The 13,030-nt window shown below is 37.9% G+C and overlaps 1 long non-coding RNA gene across 2 annotated transcripts in view; it reads right to left on the reverse strand.

The window, feature by feature from the left end:
• The window catches only part of LOC310724112, a 12,736-nt gene extending 797 nt beyond the window's left edge, over positions 1–11,939 (reverse strand). Inside the window, exons 1-3 of one of the 2 annotated variants that reach the window (XR_014532949.1) lie at positions 11,547–11,939; positions 8,297–8,669; positions 5,082–5,540 (exon numbers count right to left, since the gene is read on the reverse strand). This is a non-coding gene — a long non-coding RNA (uncharacterized lncRNA). Of the gene's footprint in view, positions 1–5,081; positions 5,541–8,296; positions 8,670–11,546 lie in introns of those variants that run through there. The other variant, XR_014532948.1, reaches the window with a different exon arrangement.
• Positions 11,940–13,030: the final 1,091 nt, after the last annotated feature.

The following is a 13,030-nucleotide window of genomic DNA, read 5'->3' on the forward strand; positions in this document are numbered from 1 at the left end:
TTTCTATTTTTATACAGTAGTATTATTATAGAAAAGCTTTTTAAACAGATTGAAGCCTATTATACTTTTGAAGACGTTTGCAGAAGTTTATCTTCCGAGATGCATTGCGGCATTGACCAGATTAAATAAATATAAACATCTTAAAGAATTAAACATTAAAACAGGCAGTATTGTGATTAAAAGGATGTTTTAATATTTAATTTAATATTGTAACCCAAATTTAGGAAACTTTCCTTAACTGCCATGATAGGATTTATTGTTAATATCTCTCGATTTAAATACGGCGTGTGTGATTTTCTCGTATAATTCGGGTCGGGTTTCGGTACAGTTATTTCACAAGCACCTGCTCTCACATTCTCTTTCTGTCCCCCGACCCGTGAACTTCTAGGTGTTTTAGTGTTTTAAACAAGAGATGCATTTAATAATCTAATAACTTAAATTAATAAAATGCAGCTTAATAAATTATATCATCCAACCCAGCCATTATGGATGCACAATGCAGTGCACTCTTCGTGCCGGTCCCAAGCCCGGGTAAATGGGGAGGGTTGCGTTAGGAAGGGCATCCAGCGTAAAACATGTGCCAAATCAAATATGCGGATCACAAATGAGAATTTCATACCGGATCGGTCGAGGCCCAGGTTAACAACGACCGCCACAGGTATCGTTAGCCGACAGGGTACCGGTGGTAATTGGGCTACTGTTGGCCGAAGAAGGAGAAGGAGAGGAGGAAGACGTCTACAGAGACGGCAGGGAAAGGAGCAGTGTAGGAGAGTGGAGGTTCGGGTTGGTACTTTAAATGTTGGTACTATGACGGGTAAAGGGAGAGAGGTAGCTGATATGATGGAGAGGAGAAAGGTAGATGTGTTGTGTGTTCAGGAGACCAAGTGGAAAGGGAGTAAGGCCAGGAACATTGGAGGTGGGTTTAAACTGTTTTATCATGGTGTGGATGGAAAGAGAAATGGTGTAGGGGTGATTCTGAAGGAAGAGTACAGTAAGAGTGTAGTGGAGGTGAAGAGAGTTTCTGATAGGGTGATGATCGTGAAGGTGGAGGTTGAAGGGATGATGATAAATGTCATCAGTGCCTATGCTCCACAAGTTGGCTGTGAGATGGAGGAGAAGGAAAGATTCTGGAGTGAATTAGATGAAGTGGTAGATGGTGTACCAAGGAAAGAACGATTGGTGATTGGGGCAGACTTTAATGGGCATGTAGGTGAAGGGAACCGAGGTGATAAGGAGGTGATGGGTAGGTATGGTTTTAAGGAGAGGAATGTGGAAGGGCAGATGGTGGTAGATTTTGCTAAAAGGATGGAAATGGCAGTGGTGAACACGTATTTTAAGAAGAAGGAGGATCATAGGATGACGTATAAGAGTGGAGGAAGGTGCACACAGGTGGACTATTTGCTATGCAGGTAGTTGGTGTGAAAGAGGCAGATGTAGAGGACAGGGTGGTATGGAGACAGATGATCCGCTGTGGCGACCCCTAATGGGAGCAGCCGAAAGAAGAAGAAGAAGAAATTATATCATCCAAAAGTTGATTTATTTTAGTATTTCAATACAGAAAGTGAATCACACACAGACTGATATATTTCAAGTGTTTATTTATTTTTATTTTTATGATTTCGGCTCACATTTAACAAAAACCCATCAATTCATTATATCTCAATAAGTTTCAAGCTCAGTTTTTATTTATGACCTGTGTAACTCATCTAAAACATGGCAATAAATAAAAAATATTTATCATATATATATATATATATATATATATATATATATATATATATATATATATATATATATAGTGAGGAAAATAAGTATTTGAACACCCTGCTATTTTGCAAGTTCTCCCACTTAGAAACCATGGAGGGGTCTGAAATTGTCATCGTAGGTGCATGTCCATGGTGAGAGACATAATCAAATGTTTGAGGTTGTTAGCTGCATAAAGACACCTGTCCACCCCATACAATCAGTAAGAATCCAACTACTAACATGGCCAAGACCAAAGAGCTGTCCAAAGACACTAGAGACAAAAATGTACACCTCCACAAGGCTGGAAAGGGCTATGTGGAAATTGCCAAGCAGCTTGGTGAAAAAGGTCCACTGTTGGAGCAATCATTAGAAAATGGAAGAAGCTAAACATGACTGTCAATCTCCCTCGGACTGGGGCTCCATGCAAGATCTTACTTCGTGGGGTCTCAATGATCCTAAGGAAGGTGAGAAATCAGCCCAGAACTACACGGGAAGAGCTGGTCAATGACCTGAAAAGAGCTGAGACCACCGTTTCCAAGGTTACTGTTGGAAATTCACTAAGACGTCATGGTTTGTAATCATGCATGGCACGGAAGGTTCCCCTGCTTAAACCAGCACATGTCCAGGCACGTCTTAAGTTTGCCAATGACCATTTGGATGATCCAGAGGAGTCATGGGAGAAAGTCATGTGGTCAGATGAGACCAAAATAGAACTTTTGGGTCATAATTCCACTAAACGTTTTTGAAGGAAGAAGAATGATGAGTACCATCCCAAGAACACCATACTGTGAAGCATGGGGGTGGTAGCATCATGCTTTGGGGGTGTTTTTCTGCACATGAGACAGGGCGACTGCACTGTATTAAGGAGAGGATGACCGGGGCCATGTATTGCAAGATTTTGGGGAACAACCTCCTTCCCTCAGTTAGAGCATTAAAGATGGGTCGAGGCTGGGTCTTCCAACATGACAATGACCCGAAGCACACATTCAGGATAACCAAGGAGTGGCTCTGTAAGAAGCATATCAAGGTTCTGGCGTGGCCTAGCCAGTCTCCAGACCTAAACCCAATAGAGAATCTTTGAAGGGAGCTCAAACTCCGTGTTTCTCAGCGACAGGCCAGAAACCTGACTGATCTAAAGAAGATCTGTGTGGAGGAGTGGGCCAAAATCCCTCCTGCAGTGTGTGCAAACCTGGTGAAAAACTACAGGAAACGTTTGACCTCTGTAATTGCAAACAAAGGCTACTGTAGCAAATATTAACATTGACTTTCTCAGGTGTTCAAATACTTATTTGCAGCTGTATCATACAAATAAAAAGTATGATTTCTCCATGATTTCTAAGTGGGAGAACTTGCAAAATAGCAGGGTGTTCAAATACTTATTTTCCTCACTGTGTATATATATATATATATATATATATATATATATATATATATATATATATATATATATATATATATATATGTATATATTGTATATATAATGTATTTTTTTTATTTGCCTTTGAGACTATTACTAATTTTGATGTTATAAATTTTGGAAATAATTTCTCTTTAAATTTGACACTGATAATAATGTATTTCTGGATGGACTTGGATTTTGAAGAAGGGAGGAGAGCAAGAACGTGCTCTTGGGGTGTGCAGAGGAGCATGGGGATTGAAATAAAATAAAGTTGGAAAGTATGAAAAAGAAGAGCTTGTCGGTGTCCATGAATGTTATTAGAGAAATAATCTCACTTTAGTATCCACACACAATTCTTACACTAGTGTACAGAGATCAATTATGGATTAAACATGTTAATGTCTGAATGTTAAATTAAATTAGATCTGTAAAAAAATACTAAGATTAAAAGGGTGAATAAAACCTGTTTTTCATACTCTTTATTGTTCTTTTTCCAGGTCACAACCTGCTGCAAGTGTTCCACCTGCTTTACTCCACTCCGACTGCTGTAGCGCCCTCTACCTCCACCCCCAAAATTATACAGACTGCACTTACATTATCACTGCTCATTCATTATTTTCATATTTCAGTATTTACTCCACACGCAATTATCTCTGGACAATTCAGCAGCCAAACAAATGTAAATGTACCAAGGGCAGATTCAGGTAATATGAAAAAAAAACGACCTTAATGTCATTATTATAATCATTATTATGCTTGTCAATAATATACAATATGTGTCTTTACAGCCTTGTAGTCAAAGTTCATCTTCTTTGGCCAGTGATTCATCGGCATCCAGTCCTTCATCTGCATCCAGTCCTTTATCTGCATCCAGTCCTTCATCTGCATCCAGACCTGCTGTTTCTTCCAGTTCTGCTCCTACAACGATTTCTTACTGGTGTTTGGAGCCATTTAGAGACTTTCTCATTTTACAGTTTTTATTGTTTGGTAATGTTTATAGTTGTGTAAGGAGTCTACTTTTGTGGATTTATTACTATTGTTATATATTGTTGTTATTATTATTAGGTATTCAAACCCACTTAGGGACATTTTATCATTGTACATGTTTATATTTATTTTTAAATACCCCTTACTAATACATACATAGTTTACTGTAATATTATTTGCACCTCTGTGTGTTTGCATCTATTATACTTTATCATTTGACTTTTTTGTAGCATTAAATGTTACTAGAACAGTGACTCATGAATTATTCTGTGAACCTGCTGAACCCATGCTCATCCTTATTATTATTATTATTATTATTATTATTATTATGATGAATACAAATATACAACTAATGCAAAACGTATTTTCTGAAAACACACAAAAAAAGCCCTACATCAGCCATCATCTAGTAGTAGATCTACATTTAGCTGCAACTGCACTAATAATACATTAAAAATTATACAAATTCACTGATAAGAATCAAAATGAGTGCAACTCAGCTTTAGACAGTGTATTTCCATCTGCACTAAATGAAATCTATTCTCGAACAGACTGCTCCAGTGTCTGTCTGTCTTCCATCTTCTGAAAATTAATGATCTTCAGCTGATCTTCTGCTCATCCTACTGCAATGTGTGCTACTTACACGTGTGTCCTCACTGGTGTCTTCACCTGGTCTTCTACTCTGGTTCTGCTGCAGCATGGAGGGAGTGTGTTGCACTGTTAGAAGATGGAGGGATCAGTGTAGCAATGATAGAGGATGGAGGGAGGACAGGATTTAAGTGAATCAATAGTTCAATTCATTGATGTTACAAGCTGGGTTTAGTCAGTCAAGTTTATTTCTAAAACACTTTTCACAGTGGACAATGTCTCAAAGCAGCTTTACAGAATAAAAAAAAAAAATAAGGTGATGTGTATTTATTCCAGATGACCAGTCTGGGGTGACTGGCAAGAAAAAACTCCCTTAGATGTTATGAGGAAGAAACCTTGAGAGGAACCAGACTCAAAAGGGGAACCCATCCTAGTTTACGTGATATCAAGAGTGTGATTATAAATCTTAAAACAATACAAAACATCAAGGAGTAAAACTAACATTAGCACCGGAATGTGAGATTGTGATTAATGTCCTTTCTACAGTCTTTTACAGTCAGTCGAGGGAATGGAACCAGGAGCTACTGAGCAACCCAAAAAAAACCCCAACATTTGAGATCATCGTAGGTCCAACAACAGCTTCTCTATGCCTTCAAACACTCAAAGAGGTCTAATCTCCAAACTCTACATGTGAAATCCAAATGCCGCTGGTACGTCTGTAGATGGTTCAGGGTGTTTGCGAGCTCGGCATCTACTTCTTTAAAGGTCCATAAGCTTCATGAGTTGGGACACGACTGAAGCTGGCACAACCTCAAGATGCCTTAGGATGGGTAGAGAAAGAGAAGCAGTGGAGAGAAATTAGCGTATCTGCTGTACAAAATATTAACAAGTACAAGTTGATAATGTGCATTTGATCAGATGTACTGGAGCACAAGGTTATGATATGTGATGTGTGTAGGCCTTGCTAAAAAGATACGTTTTTAATCTGCACTTAAACTGGGAGAGTGTGTCTGAGCCCTGAACACTGTCAGGAAGTCCAGAGTTTTGAGATCTCAAAGAGCATGGCGGATTGTAGCATGTTAGAAGACTTAATAGACACATGGGAGCCAAACCATTTAGGGCTTCGTGCCAATAGTTTGTAGTCGATTAGAAACGTAACATATAGCTAGTGCAGTGATGATAAGATTGAGGTTATATAGTCATATTTTCTTGACTCTGTGAGAACTCTGCCTGCTGCATTCTGGAATAACTGTAGCTATTTTATTAATGATGCAGAAAAAACACCTAGTAATGCATTACAATAGTCCAGTCTGAAGGTCATAAATGCATAGAATAGCTTCTCTGCATCAGATATAGACAACGTGTTTCTTATCAATAACAATATTTCTACGGTGGAAAAAGCCTGTTTTTGTAAAATGGGTTATGTGATTTTCAAAAGACAAGTTGCTGTCTAAAAAAACTCACAGTTCTTTTAATCTTGAACTAGTATTTACAGTACATCCTTCTAAATTCAAGGTCTGTTTACTGTTTTGGGCCGATGCGCAAAATCTCGGTCTTATCAGAATTTAACAATACAAATTTATGCCTCATCTTAAATTTTTTTTTAACACATTCAGGTAACCTGGTCAATTGAGATGTTTCGTCTGGATTTAATGAGATATATAGTTGGGTATCATCGGCATAACAGTGAAAGCTAATCCCATGCCTTCTTATAATATTTCCCAATGGAAGCATGTATGTTGAAAAGCAGGGGTACTAGAACTGAACCTTGTGGCACCCCATATCTAACTTGGATTAACCTGTACATGTCTCTATTTAAATCTACAAAATGATAATGATCAGACAGGTAGGATTTGAATCAACTTAATGCCTGTCCCTGAATGCCGATATAATTCTGTAAGCGATCCAGGAGATGGTCATGATCTATAATGTTAATTGCAGCACTAAGAGCTAGTCAAACTAACAGAGAAATGTACAGTGGCCATCGTCTGAAGCTAAAAACAGGTAATTTGTGATTTTAACTAGCGCAGTTTCTGCTATGATGGAGCCAGAAACTTGACTGAAACCTTTCAAATATATTGTTTTCTTGTAAGCAGGAGCATAACTGGGCAGAAACTATTTGAAATGGGTCTGAAATTTGATAGCTCATTTGAGTCCGAATTACGTTTCTAAATGAGAGGCTTAATAACTGCCAACTTGAGGAGTTTAGGCACATTTGAAAAGAGAATTGAAAAGATGCTCACCAGCTGTATGTAACACTTCTTTCAGTAGTTTAGTTGGAATTGGATCTAACAGACATGTTGTTGACTTGGCTTTGGTAATAAGATCACACAGCTCTTCCTGTCCTATACTGCACTTGTAAAGCATTGTAATTGTAATTGTGCAGCTTTAGGTGAGACTGGATCACGAGATGCTGTTAGAGGTTGGACCTCTAGTAAAGTCTCACTACTAAACTGTGATGGAAGTTTTTTTTGTTGTTAATTTAGCCACTGTACTAAAAAGGAACCTGGGATTGTTTTGGATGTTTTCTTTGATTTTGCTCAGGTGCTCAGCTCTAGCAGCGTCTGTCTGTAGCTGAGCATTTTGTCTTTATATGCAATTCTAAACACCTCCGATTTAGTTTATCTCCATTTTATCTCCAGATTATGGGCTGCTCTCTTAAGGTGGTACCATGGTGCATGTGTTCTTATCTCTAAGCTTTTTTAATAGGGTGGGGGCAACTGTGTCTAATCTGCTCGTGAGGATAGTGCCTATGTTGGTAAGATATTTTGTCAAGATTATTATCCTTTAGGGGTTTAGTAAGATGTTGAAATCGATCAGCCAGTTTTCTTATGAATCTGTACATAGTGGTCAGAACAATAGTCCTACCAAGTCGATAATGTGGTAAGACGCAGCTAATCTGGTCTACTGCTCGGTAAAAAATCTATATCAGTGATCTCTGCTCCGTGGGATATTATTAAGTCTAGCATTTGATTAAAATGATTAGTCGGTCTAGTGTTGTTTTATTAAGTCTGCAAATGATATTTCTAGGGCATCATTTACATCATCTACATGAATATTAAAATCTTCTACATGCAGCACTTTATAAAAATTTATCAAGAGGTCTGAAAGAAAATGAGCAAAATCTTGAAGAAAAACAACCCTGGGGGTCTATACATGGTGGCCAGAGCGAGAGGTGGTAGGGTTTTTCAATCTATGTCTAAATGTTAAGAATAAGCACTTCAAATAATTTGAACCTGAATCCTAATCTTTGACTAACATGAAGAAGCGTGCTATAAACGATTGCTACACCACCCCCCTTGACCAGTCTAATGGGGCTCATGCTTATAGGCATATCCTGATGCTGTGGACACATTTAGACCATTGTAATCATTTGGTTTAATTTTAGAACTTTGTTGTGTTTACTTTTTTGACATTTTGCTGTTTTAACAGTAACAAGATTATTTGTGGTTCTTGTAGTGTATTTATTCCTTGATCTTACTATAAGGTTTCTATAAAAGTAGCTGTATGTGTACTTGTAACTATTTGGTTTGTTGTACAACAGCTATTATCATTGTGAATTGCATGATGTCTTACCAGTCAGATGGTGTGCAGCATCCTGGAAATGTTGTCTGATAGAAGTCCCGCAAAAATTCTGCTGGGGTGCAGGCCATCAGGGCCAAAAAACCTAGGACACTCCCAGAAATAATTTCAGTTATCAACAAAGGGTAGTTTGTGTTCTTGACACCATGACTGTAGCTAATAATTTTGAGGAAAAAGTCTACTGAAGCACTCAAATCCTTGCTGTTATGTGGGAAACGGTCCTGACACTATGCTGCTCATCGTGGATGATGTGCGGCATACTGTCTCAGCCAGAAGTTTTCTGGATATCCATTTGCCTCAGCCTGATGTTGTTTGTTCCAGCATGGAGGAAGACAGCTCAGAAGATCTCGTAAAGGATCATGAATACCTGCGCAGCGACATAAAGAACACGAGCACAAGGAAAATAGCGAGTGTGTACTTTACCTCTGGCTGCAGTAACTCCAAGAATTATGGTATCAGGATACACAATCTAATGCTCATGTAACTGTTAATATTCAGTGTTACAGTCTACTGGTCATGCAAGTCTACATACTTAGTGTTACAGTCTACTGCTCATTAATCTGGACATACTCAGTATAACAGTCTCCTGTTCATGTAACTGTACATACTTAGTGTTACAGTCTACTGCTCATGGAAAGATACATGCTTAGTATTACAGTTTACTGCCCATCAAACTGTACATTCTCAGTGTTACAATCTACTGCGTATCAAACTGTACATACTACTCAGTATTAGTCTGATGCTAGAGGAACATTACGTACTCAGTGTTATAGTCTAATGCACATGTAACTGTTAGGGATGCACCGAAATGAAAATTCTTGGCCGAAACCGAAACACTGAAAGAAATTATGCCAATTATTATCAATTACAAATGATGAAAATATTTATTTATAGCACATTGCAACAATGCACAGGATAAAATAAAATTCAAACAAGGTCTGTCCTGAAACTGATTGCTGAAATATCTGCTGTTATATGCTTATGGACGTGAGTTGCAACAACATTATACAGCTCAGGTAAACACACCTCTGAAAAATGTCGTCTGCTCAGTATGGCATAACGGGGCTCAATGTGCTCGATCAGCCTGCGAAACCTCACATCTTCTACGACAGAGAATGGCTGATCATCTAAGGCAATGAATTCCATAATCTTTTTGTGTAATGACCTTTGCCATGACACCATCACTGGGAAACTTCCTTGCCTTTTCAAAAACGTCCGCCACAGACGGAGTGCGCGTGCTCGGAGGGGTTTTTGCTTTTCTGTGCCGCGTTCCTTTCATATTCAGCATAGCAATCGGGATGTTTGCATTTCAGGTGATAAATTTAACCCGACGTGCAGACGCACCTCCTCTTGAAATTTCGGCATTACATGTTATGCAAATCGCTATCCGTGGGTCTTTCTCAGATATGCTGAAATACGTCCACACATGTTGCTGCAGACGCAGTTTCTGTTTGCGTCATCACAACAAACTGTTTCGGCCGTGTTGTTTCGGTGATTAAAATGCACTTTTGGGCTATTTTCCGCCGAAAATTTTCGGTGGCCGAATATTCGGTGCATCCCTAGTAACTGTACATACTCAGTGTTATAATCCACAGCACATGTCACTGTGTTAGAATCTACATACATAATTTTACAACTTACTGCTCAAGTGAACTGCTCACGTAACTGTACACAGTCACTGTTATAGTCTGCTGCTCATCGAACTGTACATACTCAGTGTTATAATCTACTGCACATATAACTGTACATACTCAGTGTTACAATCTACTGCACATATAACTGTACATACTCAGTGTTACAATCTACTGCACATATAACTGTACATACTCAGTGTTATAATCTACTGCTCATATAACTGTACATACTCAGTGTTATAATCTACTGCTCATATAACTGTATATACTCAGTGTTATATTCTACTGCACATATAACTGTACATACTCAGTGTTATAATCTACTGCACATATAACTGTACATACTCAGTGTTACAATCTACTGCACATATAACTGTACATACTCAGTGTTATAATCTACTGCTCATATAACTGTACATACTCAGTGTTACAATCTACTGCACATATAACTGTACATACTCAGTGTTATAATCTACTGCTCATATAACTGTACATACTCAGTGTTATAATCTACTGCTCATATAACTGTATATACTCAGTGTTATAATCTACTGCACATATAACTGTACATACTCAGTGTTACAATCTACTGCACATATAACTGTACATACTCAGTGTTATAATCTACTGCTCATATAACTGTACATACTCAGTGTTACAATCTACTGCACATATAACTGTACATACTCAGTGTTATAATCTACTGCTCATATAACTGTATATACTCAGTGTTATATTCTACTGCACATATAACTGTACATACTCAGTGTTATAATCTACTGCTCATATAACTGTACATACTCAGTGTTATAATCTACTGCTCATATAACTGTATATACTCAGTGTTACAATCTACTGCTCATGCAAGTGTACATAGTGTTATGACCAACTGCACATAAAACTCTACAAACTCAGTGTTACAGTCTACTGTTGATAAACCTGTAAATATTTAGTGTTACAGTCTACTTCTCATGGAACTGCACATACTGTTTTACAATCTACTGCTCATGTAACTGTACATACTCAGTGTTATAGTCTTATATGTTATTGTCACTTTATTCCTCCCAGAGGGAATTTCATGATGAGTTGTACATAATGATCTGTAACTGTACATACTATTTAATACCTACTGTACATAGTGTTATACTCTTAGTAAAAGCTGCCATCATTGTGTACTATTTGTTCTACAGGGTGGACTATCCGCCTCCACATAGAGCACAAGTGACACAATGAGTTTTGGCGTCTCTGTGACGTCACCGTATTGTTAAAAACCCAGAACGCGGAGCAGCAGCCCACATACTACCTTCTATTAAGTGTCAAACTTCTCCACCACGTAACTCACCGCGATCAATTTCAACTTCAAAAGTGTCAACACACCAGCGGTATTTACCTCAAAACACGTTTTGGATCCATTCCTACATGATACACGTTCACGAATCTGATCTTCAGTTTAATTGATTAATGTTCGAGGATTCATCGTTAGTCACGTGCTAGTCACGTGCTCACCCAGAACATCCGGGAAGCTCTATCTAGAATGAAAGTAGTTTAGCTTCAGTAAACTTTCTAAATCTTAACGTCACATAAACACGATAAATACCCATTAAAATTACCTTTAGCTGCTGTAGACAAAAGGATCAGTCCAGTGAGTAAAAAAGCATTCATAAAGACCGAACCGGCAAAATCCCGACATCACACAGGAGCTAAACTGCGTGCGCCACGCCCCAAAGCCACGCCCCCTTCGTAATGGAATTGTGTAGAGCAGTGGTCCCAACCCCCGGGTCAATTGGTACCGGGCCGCATAGAAAGAATACATAACTTACATTATTTTCGTTTTATTTATTATTTAATTCTGAAAGATGTTTTATTTTGGAAAACTGTCTGTCTATGACTTGATGCATGTCATGATGCCTCGGTCACATGACTTACCTCCATCCGCTACCTTCTTAAAGGGGCTCCGGCCACTAACACATAATACATTACCGCTAAATTCAAACCCCCAAGCGAGCAAAATTAACAAAAAACAACGCGTTCATTATTGTATTCAATATATTGTCAGACATTAATCCGGTCGGTGGCGCAAAAAAGTTTGGGGAAAAAAAACCAAAACACTGGTGTAGAGGACAATAGTCACCTTCAGCATAATCTGAAAAAAAAAAGAAAACACTTATTGTTAAGAGAAAGAAAAAAAACATATAAATGATTTGTAATAAAAGCTGTTCTTTTTTCCAGATTCAGCAAATTGCCTAAAAGGAAAAACTAGAAAAGACCTACAGAAATGCAAAAGTCAAGAAGAAGAAAGCTGTCGCTTCAGGACATTTATTGCGATTGGCCGGATACACTTGATTTTTATACTAACAACGAACACAGAGAATTGTATGATGGATGCTTTTTTTTTTAAATAACCACACACACACACACACACACACACACACACACACACACACACACACACACACACACACATATATATATATATATATATATATATATATATATATATATATAGTGTTGTGCTCGTTACTAAAAAATAGTAAAAAATTTGTTGATTACTTACACCGAAAAGTATTGCGTTACTGTTAAAAGTAACTTTTTAGTTACTTTTTTAAAGAACGTTCTTTAATGATCCCATTAATGCCCTTTTACGCGTTATGGTCTATACAAACACAAAACTGACCTAAACACAAAGTCATTTTTAAACACTATTTTATTGAAGTCAAAGCAGCACAAACTGAATATATCACAAGGATTTCTGAAATAAATAACAAAACAAGCTGAATCATATATTCACAATCAAAAACTAAAGTGGCTTCTGCTGTTGTGTTGAGCTCTTAAAAATGTTCCTTTCACAGCTGAAGTATGAAAACTATCAACAATGTAGAACACCGGGTTAGCTTCTAGCTACTAGCTCCTCAGGCATGGAGGTCCTGAAGCAGCTTCAACAGATTGGAGTTGCTGTTTATCGCAGTAGATACGAGCTTCGAACCAGAGAGACACAGCTTACATTTAACTTAAAAGTTTTTGTCTTTATGCTTAACTAAAGTGAAATAATGATCATATTTCCACTTTGAGAAACTCGTCTTGCTCTCGCCTCGAA

The sequence above is a fragment of the Silurus aristotelis genome (assembly GCF_946808225.1).
Source record: "Silurus aristotelis genome assembly, chromosome: 3".
Lineage (NCBI taxonomy): Eukaryota > Metazoa > Chordata > Actinopteri > Siluriformes > Siluridae > Silurus > Silurus aristotelis.